The sequence below is a fragment of the Cynocephalus volans genome, unplaced genomic scaffold (assembly GCF_027409185.1).
Source record: "Cynocephalus volans isolate mCynVol1 unplaced genomic scaffold, mCynVol1.pri scaffold_35, whole genome shotgun sequence".
Classification (NCBI taxonomy): Eukaryota; Metazoa; Chordata; class Mammalia; order Dermoptera; family Cynocephalidae; genus Cynocephalus; species Cynocephalus volans.
Genome location: NW_026902463.1, coordinates 2,440,033 through 2,458,697, shown reverse-complemented (window position 1 = coordinate 2,458,697; position 18,665 = coordinate 2,440,033). Strand labels below are relative to the sequence as shown.

Here is an 18,665-nt window from a genome sequence, read left to right as displayed (position 1 = left end):
CCCTAACCCTCACACTATCCCTCACCCTAAACGTAACCCTCACCCTCACCCTAACCTTCACCCTCACCGTAACCCACACCGTAACCCTAATCCTAACACTCACCCTAACAATAACCCTAACTCCTAACCCTAACCCTGACTCCTAACCCTAACCCTAACCCTAACCCTCACCCTCACCGTAACCCTTACCCGAACCCTAACACTCACCCTAACCCTAAACCTAACCCTAACCCTCACCATCACCCTAACCCTCACCATCACCCTAACCCTCACCCTAACCCTCACCCTAACCCTAACCCTAAACCTAACCCCCACCCTAACCCTCACCCTCACCCTAACTTTCACCCTCACCCTAACCCTAACCCTCACCCAAACCATAACTCCTAACCCTAACCCCTTTGAGATCCCCTGTGGACAGGACCGCGGGGCAAGGCTACGCTAGTGCTGAGAGCCAGATATGTGCCTCATGACAAGCCTGTAAGGCCGGTCACGACCTGAGAGACTGCTCTTCAGGACTCGAGGCTTCTTGACTGACGCATGCGCAGTACCCAGAGTGGCGAATGCCTGAGGTTTTGGGCAGGATCGTCCACCAGGCGGGAAAGAAGTGGTGCCTATTACTGACAGGTTTAGGTTCCGCCCTACTCCCTGCCCCTTTATCCCCTCCTGATCGCTTATTGGCGGGAGCTCGGATTGGCGGTTTGGTGGTACCGGCGGCTGCGTGGCCGTTTCAACGGTCGTCTCCCTCCTGAGAGGATCCGAGCGGGCGCCAGGCCAGGGTGGGCCGCGCGGCAGGAGAAAGCCAGGGAGACTGACAGGAACTCGGGAAGTCTTTGCCGTGCAGTAAGAAACCCTTGTAAACCTTCAGCCCAAGACCTTCAAATTTCAGCCTGGGAAACCCCAGATCCCCTGATCCCCAAGAGACCTCGAATCCGCTAACCTGGACTGACCTCAAACCCCCTCGGCCTGAGACACCGATGCACCTCAGCTTCAGACACCTTCAAATCTACCGTTCACCCACAGGAACGCCAAATCCTCTAATGCTTAGAGCCCAAACACCCTAAGCCTGAGGAAACACAATTCCCCTCAGCCTAAGGCACCCCAACCCCCTCAGCCTGGGAAACCCTAAATACCGCAGCCACAGAGAGACCAATTTTCCCCAACCTTAGAGATCCTGCTCAGCCTGGAAACGTCCTTCAGCTTCAAAGACCCCCAAATAACGTCAGTGTCAGAGAGCCTAATGCCCCCTAATGAGAGACCCCAAATCTCCTTAGCCTGAGAGACCCCGAGTTTCCTCAGCCTCAAAAATGCCACATCCTCTCATCCTGAGAGACCCCAAATTCACTTTACCTGATGAATCCCAAAGCCTCTCAACCTGAGCCTCCCAAATCTCTTCAGCACGAAAGACCCAAAATCTTGTCCTGAAAAACCCCAAATACTATCAGCCTGAGAGACCCCAAATCCCCTCGACCTGAGAAACCCCCAGAACCTCAGCCTGAGAGACCCCAAATCTCATTGGCCTTGGAGACCCCCAATCTCCTCAGCCTGAGGGATTGCTGCTCCTTAGAGATCCAGGCTGCTTTACTCCCAGACTTTTCCAGAATCTCCTGGTGGAGATCCCGGAAGCCTTCCTATGAGAAATGTTCATTTCCTCTCCCTGGAGGAGAGCCCCGCTGGTCAGTGTAACCTGAGTCCCACCAGTCAGGGGCCCTCAAGGTCTCCATGGGACTCCCCTAGCCCTCACACCTCAGGAATCCCCTTGAAGACGCCTAGCCTTGACCCTCAGTCACCTTTGCCACCCTTCCTCAGATGCATCAAGATGCAGGGGAACTGAAACAAAACAGCTTACATTAGGTGGTCTGTGATGGCCAGCAGAGACCCCCCCATCCTGTCAATAGCCCCCAGACCTCCCCAACGCCCTCCAGTCCTTGCAGGGTCCCCACATCTTCCTGGTCTGGACACCCTGGCCAAGTGGAGAAGACAGAGCCTGGCTCTGGGCAGTGGTCTGGGCTGTGGCCCCCTCTCAACAACCTCTCTTTCCACAGGAGCTTTGGACTTGCAGCTGGGAGACTCACGGGACCTTCTCTACCTTGGAGGTGGAGCAGGGCCTGCCATCCTGTCCCGGCATCATGAGCTCCAACAGCTCCCCGGAGGAGAACCCTGAGGGAGATGCAGGGAGAACAGGGCGGAAGCCCATGGTGAGAGGTGGGGGAAGTCGAGCGAAGCTCCAAGCAGGATTTGTACGAAGGATGGAGAGGGGGTACTAGTGACAAGCAGCTGGTGTCTGGAGGGCCACAGACTTGTGGCCTGCAACTCTGTGTGACCCTGGCTGTGCATGTGCATGCAATGGGGACAATTGGTCCTGTCTGGGACATGAGGGAGAAAAGGAGACAAGAATCAAACTCTCTGTGTTGGGGAGAGCTAGGAAAATGCTGTGTTCTCTCAAACAGAACACAATCTGGGGAGGGAGGTAACGAACATCTTTATCCTTGTTTCACAGAGACCACCCCAAGACCCCAGCCTATGTTCTGATTGTTAAGATTACAAGGCAGAAGAAAAGGCCCCACTCGATCTTGTGATGTGTGCAGTAAATCACTGATGAACTATGTTATTTTCTCTAGGCTAAAGATGCTTCCAAAGACATTCCCATATACTTCTCCAAGGAAGAATGGGCAGAGATGGGAGAATTGGAGAAAATTCACTATAGGAATGTGAGAAGGAACGATAATGTGCTGATTAATTTAGGTAACTTCTAGTGCTGGTTGCAGACCGGCCTGCGAAATATAAAACAGGTCTTCTGTCCCCGTGTTATTTTGGCTCTCTCTTAGGCAGCTGCATGGGCCCACAGTTCCCTTCTGTATGGAGAGAAATCTGGAGGGGAAATTTTGTTCTTCTTCATCTTTTTTTTTTTTTTTTTTTTGTCAGTGCACAGCCGAGTATCGGCACTAGTCATGCAGAGTTCACATCTTGACCTTGTTCAAGACTCTCCCAACACGCGCTGAGCCACACTGGCTTTGTGGTGCTTTCCATTGCCACCACCCTTTGTTCCTCCTCTCAACACTTCCCTTTTAGGACAAAGATTTGGCTTCTTTCCAGGTGTCGGAGCCTCTCAACCAGCTTTCCTGTGTCACCAAAGGCAGACCAAGCACCATGTGGATGACACTGAGGATTCTGATGAAGAATGGACACCTCGACAGAAAGGTGAGGGGCCAGGAGGAATTAGAGGTGACCTCCTGAAACCATCCTGGGTTGAGGTCTCGGCTTTATCTCAGGAGTTAACAAAGGAGACCATGTTCTCTCAAAAACGTAAATGTTCAACAAACAAGCAAGGTGCAATACATTATATACAGTAAGAGGCTATTCATATAAAGGTTTTAAACCTGTAAAATAATTACATATTTTATTTACAGATACAGTAATAAGTGCTAAACGTATAAAAATCTGAATGTGAGTAAGAAATACCAAACTCAGAAGTTATTATCACAAGAGAAGGAGGAAGGGCTGGCAGGTGGCTTCACTGCGTCATAGTTAGCTCTTTTGTCTGTTTTATGTCTATTTTTGAATTTTGAAATAAAAAGTCGAAATGAAAACATTTCCATCAGCTGTGTCCGAATGTTGGAATAGGACTGGATGGTGATGGATTTATAGGATTTCCAGCATTATTCTCCACACTGTTCTATATGTTTAAAGTTTATCATTCTTTAAAGTAATAAAAGAAAGACTGGTTTTGCTAGACATTGTTAATTAATCAGCGGGAAATTAACTAAACTTTCATTGAACTGTAAATCCACCAAAAAGCTTTCTAACCCTAATGTCTTAATAGGTCAGTCATTGGATCAACGGTCTTAGAAGAAGACATGACTAACCCCATGGTTTGTCATACATCGTTATCTGCACTCAGTTGATCCCCACCTTAGTCACTTTATCGTCTCTTATCGAGAAATCTTGTGGGATTTCTACAAGAATTTTTTTTTTTCCTTTTCAGATTTCTTATGAGAAATCACACAATGGCAACTTACCCTTTCTAACAATTTTTGAGTGTTTGATATTATTAACTAGATACACACTGATGTGCAAGGAACTGCTAGAACTTTTTCATCTTGCATGACTAAAGCTACACCTGTTGAACAACAACACACCATTTCCTCCTGCCCCAGTTCTTGGCAACAATTCTACTTTGTTTCTATGAATTTGATTACTTTAGATACCTCATATAAGTGAACCATGCCATATTTGTCTTATTGTGACTGGCTTCTTTAACTTATCAAAATGTCTTCAAGGTTTGTCCACGTCATAGCACTGGCAGGGTTTCTTTATGTTCTAAGGCTGAATAATAGCCCATTGTATTTATATACCACATTTTCTATATCTATTCACTTGTTGATGGATATTTAGGTTGCTTCCACCTCTTGGGGGGAATCTCTCTCTTCCTCTTCTTGTAAAAGCACTATTCCCATAATGAGGGCCCCACCCTCATGAACTAATCTAACCCTAATTACTTCCCCAAAGCTCCATCTCCCAATGTTATCACACCAGGAATTAGAATTTCAACATATGGATTTTGGAGGAGCAAAATCCAGTCATAGCACCCATTTTTTAACTGAGTTTTTTTTGTTGTTGTTGTTGAGTTGTAGGAGTTCTTTAGATATTCTAGGTATTAACCCTTTTTCAGACATATGGTTTGTAAATATTTTCTCTCATTCTGTAGGCCACCTTTTCACTCCACTGATTTTTTCTTTCAGTGCTCAGAAGTTTTCAGGCTTTACATAGTCTCTTTGTCTATTTTTGCTTTTGTCACTGATGCTTTTGGTGTCATTTCCAAGGAATCATGGCCAAATTCAATTTCTTGAAGCTTTCTCCTATGTCTTCTTCTTGGAGTTTTATACTTTTGGGTGTTAGATTAAGGTCTTTAATCTATTTTGATGTTATTCTTGTATGTAGTGTAAGATAAGGGTCAATCTCCATTCTTTTGCATATGGCGATCCAGTTTTCCCCATACCGTCTCTTGAAGAGACTGTCCTTTCCTCCATTGTGTGGTTTTGTTTAGCGTTTTTTCATGAAAGTTAAGCCAATTCATTTTTTAAAAGATAAATGTAATGGAAACCTTGTGAACACAAGAAGAAGCAGAGATGAGGTTTGGTGTTGTTTTCTTTGCTTTGTGGTGGGTGACCATTTACCTCAGTTGGTGAGAGTGTGGTGTTAACACCAAGATACAGGGTTCTATTTAAAAAAAAAAAAAACATTTTAAGAAAATTAGCAATGCCTCCAATAGAAGCAAAGGTCTTAATGTTACTTCAGAAACTGTTTTCAAATCACCCTTGGATAATACTTGGAATTGTCACTCTAGTTCAGAATTCTCTGTCCCTAATGAGAATCTTCTGAGCTGGGAAATATTTACCGACCAAAACACTGATTTCTCATCACCTTTTAGTCAAACCTCCTCGGGCGGCCTTCAGAGTGGGACAGAGTAAACACCAGAAGGTGAGTAACTGAAAAATCCTATCGACAAGTCAATCTTCCTAATGGAAGATCCAAACACATGGAAGGGAAGGAGAATGTGCAGAGTATCCTAGGACTGCTGCCTTCCTTTTCTGATCTCTTCAGCACAATGTCTGACATCATCATTTTAAGAGTTAATAAGAAGAGCAACAATAATCACTACCACTCGTTTTATTTTTGCAATATTTCAGACTTTATTTTAAGCATTTTACATGAATAAACTCACTCAAACCTTACAACTATAACTATAACCATTTTGTGGATGAAAAAACTGAGCTACAGAAATGTTTGAGATCACAGTCAGTAGTGGTTCAGTCTAATCCAATACTCCTTCATTCTCTAAAGTACTTACAAGCTCATTAAAACTTTCGTGTTTTGTAAAGTTCATGCTGACTTACCCGGACACCTTTACATTATTCATCAGACTGATTATTTCAACCTAATTCTTGTCTGCTGTGCTAAGTGAGAGATACGCTAAGACACTCTGAGGGAAACTTGCAAATATACAGTCAATTTGCACTGCACATGGTCCCAGAGGAAGACGGAGATAGTTCCTACTCTCTCACAAGGGATGTATTCAGATGTGAGAAAGTTGCTCCAGGCCCTGAGAAGTTTGAAGTTTGACTGAGAAACAACAGATAGGAAAATGACTTAGCACTTCATGTACTTTACACTATCCAGTAGAAATGCATCCTGGTACTGATTTTAAACTCTCCTCATTGTAGGAAGAAGTAACTACTCCTTTCTCTGGGCCCAAATTAGGCAAATGTCATGCTGTTTCGAATCATTTATTTAGCCTGCTGCTTCTGTATTGTGAGCTCTTTGAGAGCATGGTCCATACCCGATTTTTCTCAGGAGTCCCAGGCGAGGCTTAGAGCCCCTGAGGGCCCCCTGAATGTTTTCTGAATGATTCCAAGTTTTGCAAATTAAAATACGTGTAACAGGGTCAAGTAATGCTGAAGATAATATCTTTGAATTAGATTTCAACTGTAGAGATGGTTGAGGAGGTAAATCGATGTCAGGACTATAAGAGAAATTATTAATCTCATGTTTGCACTGTATTTAACAACTTGCAGAACACTTTGGTGAACATTATTGCATTTCATGTTCACTATACCATTAAGAATGAGAATGCATGCCAATTTGTGGATCAGAAAGCTGAGTAGAATTAACTAATAGTACACCCTTCCTTAAGTAGAATTGGTACAGGAACCAGTTCATTCAATTCCAAAGTTAAATATTCCTTCCAGGTTATGGCAATTTGCAACTCTTAGCATCACTTTCTTAGTTGTCTGCATACATTTATACCAACTGTTTCTTCTCCTCCCAACCTCACTGTTCATTTTCTAGATGTGTGTTGTACCCTCTGTGCTTTTCTACATTTCTCTTTCCATCAAATGTCTACTAGTTCATAGAAGATCCCCTCTTTTTCTCTATAAGCCCCTACCTCCTTCTTTCACAGACCTGGTTGAGTCTCCTGCTAGTATTCCAAAATATTCTCCCTCACTCACTCTCACGTATATAGAGAAAGTTGAAAGAAAAGAGCCTTAAGACATGGGTTCTAGTCCTGGAGTCACTACCCAATCAGGCCTTTCCTTTTCTCTCTGGTATTCAGAAGCTCCAGGTTTTTCAAGGGACTGTTGAACAAAACTCCTACATGTGAAAAAATGTTGCAAGCCCTAAGAAACTAAATAAATGTATGTTGGTTTTTAAAATGTGACTCTCACATTAAAGGGAATGTCCAGGGCACTGTTAAGTAATGAATCTAGTTTGAAGAAATTGCCCGGAACAACAGATTTCCTGAACACAAGTGACTCAGAGGAGGCCCAGAAACGAGTGTCCCCTCCTGCAGAAGCAAGTACCTCCAGACGGCACTCTAGACAAAAATTGGGTAAGAGAAAATAATTTGGGGACTTTATCCCCTCTAGGTCCTTTAGAAAGGTTGATGAGTATGGTCTAGATATGTGGCGTAGACTTTCAATAGGCCTGCATTTAAGCTGGACTATGCTGAGACCAGAAGTTAGGTACTGTACTGAATAGCATGTGGGAACACCAACTCTGAAGTCACACGCTTGTTTTAATCCACGCAGAATCATTAGGGCCTTGGGCAGACATTATAAATTCTCTGCACTCCTTAAAGCTAATCTGTAAAATGAAGATAAACACATATAGCTCATATATGTTTTAAAAGCATTAAATTAAATATAAAAGAACTGATACATACAACTGTGATAATAGAGACCACATTTTCTTATTGTACATCCATGCCTTTGTTCCATGCCTAATATATAATGCACCCTCAACAAATATTTTGTGGATAAATAAATGCATGAATGAACTGTTTTGTAAGTAGAAAGTTTGGGAGGTTCAATCTGATCATGGGAATCCAGAAACTAAAATTGACTTATGCATCTGTAGTCAGTGTGGAGTCTTAGTCTCTCTGAAATAATAGTTAAGAGGTACTGAAGGGGTGGGGAGCCAGAGTATGTAGAAGGATAGATAATAATTTGATGGTAAGAGATTTCACATCTTCTGAAAAAACAGAAACAAACACTCCAGACTCCTAACTTCACTCACTTACTCTTCTCCAATGTAGAACTCGAGAGAAAGGAGATTGAAGTGAAGGTGTACAGCCTGCGAGAAAGAAAGGTTCGGTCATACAAAGAGGTCGATGAGCCTCAGGATGATGACTACCTGTGTAAGTGACCCTTTTGGCCCACTCATGGAGAAGGCTATATCCCGGTAGAATAATTTTATCTTGTTGTTTGACCCCAAATCATTCCTTTACTCTGGTGGCTTGGGATACAGGATTGAGGCTAAATTATGTAACTGCTGGGCTCTTTCTGAAGCTCTTTATATCCAGGAACATGCACTATACTTTTCCAAACCCCTGCTTCTCTCGCCTCCAGATTGTGAGACATGCCAGGACTTCTTCATCGACAGCTGTGTGGCTCATGGTCCCCCTACATTTGTAAAGGACAGTGCAGTGGACAAGGGGCATCCCAACCGCTCAGCCCTCACTTTGCCCCCTGGGCTGAGAATTGGGCCGTCGGGCATCCCTGAGGCCGGGCTTGGAGTATGGAATGAGGGATCCGATCTTCCACTGGGTCTGCACTTTGGCCCCTTTGAGGGCCAGTTCACAGAAGATGAAGAGGCAGCCAACAGTGGCTACTCCTGGATGGTGAGAAGGGCCTATCTTACCCCATCTTCTGGCTTCCTATATCCCTTCTGTGCCTTTGGTGGGACATCACCTTCTACATGCTAGAACATGGATACTGGCAACATGGTTAGCTCTGTGTACTTAGTGGTCTTTACATGAACCTGGAACTCCTATTTAAAGGTCAGAGGGTGAGCGGGAGAAAAGTGGCACAGAGACAGAAAAAGTGCATTCTCCCTATGGGGCCTCTGCTCTGACTGGACAAATCAACTCAGATGTGTAGATGATGCTGAGGAGTACGCAGCATGTGTCACCATTGGCGGCTGAATCCATGCAGGCTCAAAATGCATCGATGACAGTACAATAAAATAATTCTGATTATTACCTGCCCCTCAACCCCAAAATGACTAACTTATTTTTCTGAAACTCAGATCACCAAGGGGAGAAACTGCTATGAGTATGTGGATGGAAAGGACCAATCTCTTGCCAACTGTTTGAGGTAAGGCCAATAGGTTTCGGGTTCCAGCAGGGACACTCATCTCTCTCAAGCTCGGCTTCTTTCCTCCTCAGCATGCCTCCCTCGATGGATTTTACACTCTCTGTTCTCCTTACAATGTTCTTTCATATTATGAACATCCAGGAAAAAATAGATAAAATATAAATATTGCCATTTCTTTTATGAAAAAACTAAATCTCTATGATAGAAAAAATTGGGGCACCAGAATAAACGCTGAGGAGCCTAGATTCATTGGGGATGCTGGATTCGCACTTTCATTGATCTAATCAGCATTTATTAAGCACTTACTATATTCTTGTTTAGAAAATGGAGTACATCACATGAACAGATCACACAACCCATGCCCTCGTGGAGGACTATTGCGCGGAGATGTGAAACATTTGATTATAGGAGAAGTACACAAGGCCAAGACAACCTAAAACAAGGGACCTTTAAACTGTGAGGGCAGGAAATCTTGCCAGCTTCAATGAAATTAAAACCTGAAGCCTGAGAAGTGAGCTGCAGGGTGGTCACGGGCCTCTGTGCTGCATGGACGAGCCCCTTTCTATGAGGGACTCTCATTTTATTAGAAGATAAGAATATGGACATGCTGTTATTATTCTGTATTTCCATGCTAGGACAAAGGGACCTCTAAGTTTCTATGGGAACCCAGGGAGGCAGGTGAATGGCACCTAGGTAAACTATGGGAGATTAGAGAAAGGTCTCTTAAAAGAAGATAGACTTGGGGTGAGTAAAGAATGATGTGTGCTAATCCAGAAGCGGAGTACATGATTGATCAAACACCAAATTCTGTGCTATGAGCAGAAATCGATTCAGAGTTTAGAGAAGTGAGAAGTCAGTGTTTTATGGCCAATCAAGGTGGAGGTAAGTCTGTAATTGGGCTTTGAAGAATGGATAAGTAGGCAAGGGGGGGAAAAGCATTCCAGGCAGGATGAGCACCATAAGCAGGACTTGGAGAAAGAGGCTTAGGTATGAACAGCAGGTTCCTGGAGGAGGGTAACGGCATGGTCCGTCACAGCATGGGGGCCTTGACCATCTGGTGACAAGCCCAACATGGCCCTGGCAGGTAGTGGAGACTCACTGCCTGTTATTTTCTGTCCCTTTGTCTGCCTCAACCCCAGGTATGTGAACTGTGCCCGGGATGATGAGGAGCAGAACCTGGTGGCCTTTCAATACCACGGGCAGATCTTCTATCGAACTTGCCAGGTCATCAGGCCGGGCTGTGAACTGCTGGTCTGGTATGGGGATGAATATGGCCAGGAGCTGGGTATCAAGCGGGACAGCAAGCGGAAGAAAGAGCTCACAGCAGGGAGAGGTGGGCACCACTATTATTCTTTAAATAGAATAGAACAGAAAGAATTCTCCTTGGGAATTTTCATGGTACAACTCTTAAGTAGAGTAAAATGCAGTCGAAAGATGGAAAAATTTCAAATCAGATGCTTCTGAAATTAAGGATTCATTTCATTTGCCTTTGACTCTTAGGGACAATTTATATTTTGAAATTTTTGTTCTTATTTTGTTTTTTTAACTTCTTTATATGAAAAATATATAACAACATATAGTCCTGACGGGCTTAGAGACAAAGAACAAGTCTCAAGCACCTACCAGCTCTTTTATCAAGGCAGTTTCATCTGGCTCTTTTAATTGTTTCTTAATTTCTTCCATATTCCTAAATAACATGCATATGTTGTTATTCATTCATTCATTATTTCAATTAGTTGTCACGTGAATTCCTACTCTGTGCCAGACGATGTTCCAGGAACAGGAAATACACACAGAACAGGATGATCAGAATATGTGCTCTTGAGCAGCTGACACGTGAATTAAGGAAACACACAGACACGCACAGGCATGTGCATATCAGACAGTGATTCGTGCTTTCAAGAAAACTAATCCAGAAAAGTGCCTAGAGATCATCATGAGGGGAGGGAGGGTGTGACAAGGGACGGTCAGGGAAGGTTCTTCTCAGGACATAACATTTGAGAGGTGCAGAGTTGTTGGCAAAGGACTCCAGGCAGAGGGAGCAGCTCGTGCAACAGCCCTGAGGCAGGAGAGAGTGAGGGTGTTTGAGGAATGGCTCAGACCACCCAGGTGAAGGAAGCAGAGAAGAGAGCAGAGGTCAGAGAGATACACAGAAGCCTGGACATGTAGTGCCCATGATTCCTGCCCAGAAACTGGGGATTTTCCTAAGATGGAAACAATTGGGGAGTTTTGGTTAATTTTCAGAAAATAAACTGCAGTGGGTAATCCCATCAGAGGCCACTTTAGACTCCAGGTAAGAGAGGATGGTGGGTTGGATAAAGGTGGGAGTCAGGAGGTAAGAAGTCTGATTAGGGATATAATTAAAACAGAACTTTCTAATAAATTTGAAATGGCCTAAGACTGAATGAAATAACTCAAGTAGGAATATTTGGCGTGTCACCCAAGGAAGGACATATTTTCATTTTATGATTTGTGGACAGAGAGAGAAGCAATTCACAATCTAGTTTAGGCAGCAGGAACCAGAGTCGTTTACTCAAGGGGGACTGGACCACTCTGAATCCCACTTCCTGATGGAGAACCAGGTACACAAGAGTCCTCAATTAAATGTCTTTGACGGGGGAAACTCAAATTCAGTGTTCTTTAACCACTACTCTACACTGCCTTCTACATTTGTGCATCTCCAGACGAAGTGGTTCCTGACTTTATAGATCCCTTTCCCCTCATAAGAAAAGTCACTAAGGATGAGTCCATCCATAACAGCCCCTTTTCGTGTTGCTATAACACAATACCTGCGACTGGATAGTTTATAAAGAACAGAGGTTTATTTGGCTTATGATACTGGGACAGCTGCATCTGGCATGAGCCTCAGGCTGCTTCTACTCATGGTGGAAATTGGCAGGCAGCTGGCAGGTACAAGCGGCAAGAGGAAGCATGAGAAAGAGAGATGGGGGAGGTGGTAGGGTCTTTTAAACAACCAGCTCTCGTGGAAACTAATAGAGTGAGAACTCACTCACTACTGCCACCTTCCAGGGAGAACATTAATTCATTCATGAGGGATCTTCCCCCCATGACTCAAACAGTTCCCAACACTGCCATATTGGGGATCAGAATTTCACATGAGTTTTGAGGGTTCAACACATCCAAAATCTATCACCATCTACGTAATCCAAAGTCAGTTATTATTTCTCAGTAGAATAAAATAGCTGCAGATGCTCTATCAGGAAAAGTACCCAGAGATTAGGGGGAGAAGACGATATGATATGACCCAGAAGATACTTGTAGTGTGTGTGGCAAAGTCACTGCAGTTCCTTCTGTATAAAGACTGAAGCTGCCTCTGATGCTACTGAAGGTCCCTGGTTTGGCTGATACATAGACAAGGCCCTTGACCTAGGATTTCTGGGTTTCTGAGGAAGATGTAGAGAACAAAAATGGAATGAAAAAAGACTGTAAAGGAACACTCGGTGGGAGACAGCAGGCGTTACCACATGAGGAATGATTAGGGGAGCAGGCCTTACCATACAACAAAGCAGATGTCCCAGACAGTGTTGTCTACACCTCCCCTAACCAAAAACTTCCTCTTTCAGCAGAACAAAAGCCAGAGATCCACGCATGTTCTTCAAGCCCTCTGGCCTTCTCCAGTCAGAAATTCCTCAGGCAACATGTGGAACACAATCACTCCTCTCAGACCTTCCCAGGGACATCTGCAAGAGAACTTCTCCAGCCAGGGAATCTCCATCCAGTTGGTCAGAATCAGGAGCAGCAACGTTCTGATCCACACAGCTGGAATGACAAGGCTGAAGGTCAAGAGGTCAAAGAAGGGTCCAACCCCTTATATAAAAGGACAAAGCAGAGGAGAATTTCAAACACATTTTCCAGCCCACCCAAAGGACTAATGGGGAGTTCTCAAGAAGAGTCCAGAACAGGCCAGTAAGTGCATCCAGAGGACACAGGCAAATTATTTGTGGGGTTAGGAATCTCAAGAATTGCAAAAGTCAAGTGTGGAGAGTGTGGGAGAGGCTTCAGTAACAAGTCAGGCCTCATCCTACACCAGAGGACACACACAAGGGAGAAGCCCCAGCAATAAAACCACATCTCAACAGAGAGAGAGGTGGCCACCACACACCTCCACGCCCCAGCACTGAGGGGGCTTCAGAGAACGTCTTTTGACCTCTTGCCTTCCCCAGGAGTGTCGAAAAAGATGTAAGCGATCAAACACACCCTCCACTTTCATGACCAGAGACGAGGCAGAAAATGTGGGGGGGCCGGGATTCCTTTAGGGCTCACGGGCTATGGACAGTTACAGATCCCCTCCATGTCCCACATGGCTCCCCTCTATGTTCTTCTGGCCTCCTTTTCCAATAAACGTTGTTCCCACACAAACCTGCAGCACGGGCTGTGTACCTCGTCCCCAGTTCCAAAGGTGAGAGAGTCCGGGAGGCCACGGGAACTCAGACTCTCAGCCGGGTCTCACGGGAACCAAGTCCCACTTAAATCACCTCCTGGGCCCAGGGAGAGAACCAGGGGAGGAGATGGAGACAGGGATGGGTCGGGAGGGGACCACCCCCACCAGCGCCCCATGGTCTCTCCCGTTACCCCCATCTCTGTAGCCTCAGAGGTGAAAGCCAGGCCCAGACACGAGTGGGAACTCAAGAGAAAAGGAAAAGGAGTCAGGAAACCAGTTGGCCAAGGCCCCAACTTCTTCTCTATGGGTCCAGTCATCAGGTTGGGTATCAGGTATCATAGCAGAGGGGGCAATTGCAGCCCCAGGATCTGGGGCACGTTTACAGAGCAGGGCTTCAGTGGTGGGGTGGTCCCAAACCCTTTAATGACAGAGCCCTCACCAGCTGTGGGCTCTTGGTCCCTCCTCCTCCAGCTCCGGGAAACAGTGAAAGGGGGGCGGGGGGAGACTGCTGGGATCTGGGTTTGAGGCTGCCCTACATATAATCAGGGTATGCTCCTGCGTAGGTCCTCTCCCCCAGTCCCAAAATTTCCACCTGTAAAATTAAGTCTCTGAAATGGGGGAGAGGGAGGCGGGGCCTAGAAAAGGGAAGGAGTCATGGGACAAGTCTGCCTGGGCGGGGACTCAGGAGGAGAATGCTCTAGGAGGTCGTAGATGGATGGAGTCATGGGAGTAACATTTTGGGGACTCCACTGTGACCTGTCTGAAGCTGGGGAACACAGGACGGGGTATAAAAGGCTGGTATCCAGGGCCAGGGTTCCACAGAAGAGCTGGGGGGAGATGGGGATGGCACTACACCCCCTGCTCCTCCTCCTGTCCCTGTCCCCTCTTGGGAGTGAGCCCTCACACAGAGAAGAAAACCAGGTCACTGCACAGACTGAGTGTGTCTTCAGCGGGAGGCCGGCGGGCACAGGGGAGAAAGCTGATGATCCTGTGCCAGGTGGGCTCTGAGCTTCGGGGGCACTGCCTGGCCTGGGTGCCCCACGTGACTCAAGGCCCTGTCTAGGCACAACTCAAGGGAGCTAGGTGGGCAGGACACAGACCCAGACTTGAAGTCCTGTGCCCCTTAGGGCTGTGACTGTCATACAGCATTCAACGTGGGAGCCAATTTCTGATCAGACTCTGGTGTTGAGAGAGAGACAGAGAGGCGGTGAGTTCACAGAAAAAGCCAGGCAGGCCTGGAGTTGGCAAGTGCATCACAAGCAATGAAGTTGTGATGAAACCCAGAGTCGCAAAAACAGCATTTAAGTCCTCTAAGAAAAGTGCCAAAAGTCATCCCTGCAGAAGTGTCGTGGCTGTCCTGCTGTGCTCAGAATGCTGAGGAAGGAAATCAAAGGTTACCGAAACATCCACTTGCTGGTTCAGGGTTACAGGATTTAAACAACATGCTGGAGACTGACTGCATTGGATACATCACAAGGTCATATGGGGAATCTTAAACAAAATGCTGGAGCCAATTCGGATCCTAGAAAAATGCGACTGAGTAGAGGAAGCGCTTGCCTGGGCCCTTTCAAGGTAAGGAAGTGTTTGAGGTAACCTGAGAAGCAACCCTAACCACAACCATGATATCCAGCCCTAAACCTCGAAGCGTAATCCTAACACTAACCCCTGCAATACTGGCCTCCCTGTCCCTGCAGTTCCCATCAACAGAACCCACCCCCTGGGGTCTTGGGGTGGGGCTCGGGGCCACACAGCTCTGGAGCTGAAACCATTTCTCAAAACTCCTGTATCTTGCTTTCCAACCGGGAATCACAACCCTGTCTACATTGCCTATTTCCTTTCAGTAGACAAGAGTGGAAGCCAGACTGAGAAGGGGCCTGCACATGGATCACAGGTAGCCCTGAACCCTATGAAGACCACATAAGAATTTCAAATCAACTTGCCAGAATGAAAAAAGAAGCATCCCCAGAGTGCTTGAAGTGCAGCCAGGGATGGCAGTCACAGGACCATGCCGGGTGTTGGGATTGAGGTGTCTGGGCACCCACATTCCCCTGGGTGGATCTTGTCACCACAATCTACCCGTTGTCCAATCTGACCCTCAGCAATGTACCCATGGTGCCCGGAGGTGGGCAGGAACCATCACACATCTCAGAATTCACCCCAGTGTCCCCCAGCTGATGACTTTCAGAGAGCTGACACTGAGCACATCTGCCTGACCTTGTCCTAAACTCCTCGTGTGTCAACCCACATAAACTCAGAAGCAGCCAGTGACATTGATAATACTGTGATAGATGGAAAAGAACAAGAGAGCAGAGTTTGATTGTGTGAGATATACAGTGATAGATATAAAGTGAGATATATATATATATAGTGAGGAATTCATATAGTGAGGGATATATAGTGAGAGATATATATAGTGAGAGAAATATATAGTGACATAGTTATAGTGAGATATTCATATGGCGAGAGATACATACAGTGAGCTATATGTGCTGAGATATTTATATAGTAAGATATTCATATAATGAGAGAATTATCCAGTGAGAGATACAGAGTGATATATTTGTACATAAGCACACTATTATAAAAATCTCCATTTCTTGGCAAATTACCCAAGAACTCAGCCAATATGTGGCAAAATTTAGTCACAGACCCTGGTGTATTAGCCCATTTTTGTGTTGCTATAACAGAAATACCTGAGACTGGGTAATTTATAAAGAACAGAGGTTTATTTGGCTCAGGATTCTGGGACAGCTGCATCTGACGCGGGCCTCATGCTGCTTCTACTCAAGGCGGAAAGTGGCAGGCAGCCGGTGGGTACAAGCAGATCACATGGCGAGAAGCAAGAGAGAGAGAGAGAGAGAGAGAGAGACAGACAGACAGACAGACTCTTTCTCTCTTCTTTTAAAGCCCTCAGAACCACACGCCTGACCACCATTATTAATCCATTCACTACTGCACGGTCCTACAATCCAATCACCTCTTTAAGGCTCCTCCTTTCAATTATCCTAATAGGATTTCTCACCCTCTTAACAGTCACAGTGGGGGCCAAGTTTCTAATACATAAAACTTGGGGGACACAATTCAAGCTGCAATGAGTTTTTGGGGGAGGCATGATTCAATCTGCTACACCTGGCGTCGTGGCTCAAGCTCTGCTCAGGTAGCCCCTGTCCAGTGATGGCAGATCCCCTGGACTGCTGACGCCCTGCACGCTCGGCTTCCCACCTGCTGACAGGCTCCATCTGGCTCGCGGAGAGGGTGAAGGATGCAGTCACAAGGGGGACACTCGGGAACCAGCTAAAGTAGGGGCAAACCTCCTGTCTGCCAGCTGCCCACTTCCTACACCTGCACCCCAGCTGTCACTCTGCGGCACCTACACCTGCCCCTCAGCTGTCGCTCTGCAGGACCTACACCTGCACCCCACCCTCAGGCTGCCATCTGAGCCAAATGCTGGGGGATGGGACCGAGCGGAGCCGAACGGTGGCGAGTAAAGTCGAGCGGTGGCGGGTAGAGCCGAGCGGTGGCGGGTGGGCCGGATGGAGCCGAGTGAAGCCGAGCGGTGACGGGTGTGGCGGGTGTGGCGGGTGTGGCGGGTGTGGCTGGTGGGCCGGGTGGCGCCGGCAGAGAGCTGGGCGTTGGACGGGGGGAGCGGCGCGGCTGCTGGGCCCCGGCGAGCAGGTGGCCCGGGGCGCGCGGTGGTGCCCGGGCGCTGGGAGGCTCACGGCGGCCGTCGCACAGCCTCTGGCAGAGCCTGGCCCTGGGCGGCACCCCGGTTGCCCCTTTCGCTACTTGGATCCCTCCCCGTCCTGATTCCCGCCCCGGACCGCGCCTGGCGCACGTCCCCAGGGCTCACGCTGCGGTGCGGCTGCGAGCCCCGGGCTCCCGGGCTCCAGGCTTCGCCGCCCCACAGCTGTGTGGACCCGGCCAGCAGGGTCCAGAGACGGGCCGCACGCACCGCGACCCAGGGTCCGCTGCTCCGCCCGTCGGTCAGGAGTGCTCTCGCGGACACCTGCTCTCTGCCGTGTGGCCACCCGAGTATGGATGGACACGACGCCCTCACAGCCGCGCTCCCTCTGGGACCATTAGTCCTACTCGCTGCTGCAGCCCGAGGGTCCCCTGGCCCTGGACAGCCCCGGGATGATCCCTCGCCAGGACGCCTTTCTGCTGCCTGCGCCATCCTGGGCTGGGGACTGACCTCCCTGGCCATGCCACTGACCCCTGCGAGCGCCCAGCCACGGCGCCTCGCAAGCTGCATGGCTTAAGGTTGGGGCCCAACCCAAGTGGGGCCCATCTAAGCCCATCTCTCAGTGCACCCGCCAGTATCTCTCTCTAAGGAATAATCTTTATTGTGGTGAAACATTCGTAACATAGAACTGACCATCATGACCATCTAAGTGTCCAGGTCAGGGGTATTGAGCACGTTCACACTGCTGTGCAAACATCACCACTGTCTCTCTCCAGAACTCTCTCATCTCCCAGACTGAGACTCTGCACCCACTACACACCAACTCCCACAGTGCTGGGCTGGCAGCAGCCAGTGGAAATCTGCCCCGTGGGAATCTGACCACCCTGGATCCCAGTCTCTCCGCAGCTGGACTTGTGGTGAGGCTGTCGCACGGAAAAGGAACCAGAACGCCCAAATGAGAATTTTAAAAGGGGGTCTTTACCGGCAACTGTCTCTCCAGATATTCTGGTAAGAGAAGAGCCCTGAGTTTAAATTGAAAGGGTCTATTAAAGGCACATAGTCACACAGGCAAGAAAATCATATAGTCACACACTTAAAGTTATCATATAGTCACACACGTTTCCTCCTAGTATGAGGAGGGAGAGGGTTTCGCGAGGCCTCCTGCCAGCTGGTTACAGAAGCCAAGACAAGCCAGTTAATCACTTAGGGACAGCAAAAACTTCCACAGGGTGGTTTCCTCCTCAGGTTGTCTAGATACATCCAGATACAGCTCTTGGTTTTATTAGTCAGGGACAGCATAGGCGGGAAACAGCAAAGGCAGGCAGAATTTAAAATTTGTGTAAGAACAGGGCAATTTTTAAGCTTCAATTTTCACCATAGGTGTTGGGGGGTGGGTTCAAACAAGGACACTTTTCGAACAGTAAAAATG

At 47.2% G+C, this 18,665-nt stretch overlaps 1 pseudogene; it reads left to right on the top strand.

Annotated features, from left to right (window-relative positions):
* The first annotated feature begins 2,126 nt into the window (after positions 1 to 2,126).
* LOC134369097 (histone-lysine N-methyltransferase PRDM7-like) lies at positions 2,127 to 17,813 on the top strand (annotated as a pseudogene).
* The last annotated feature ends 852 nt before the right edge of the window (positions 17,814 to 18,665 follow it).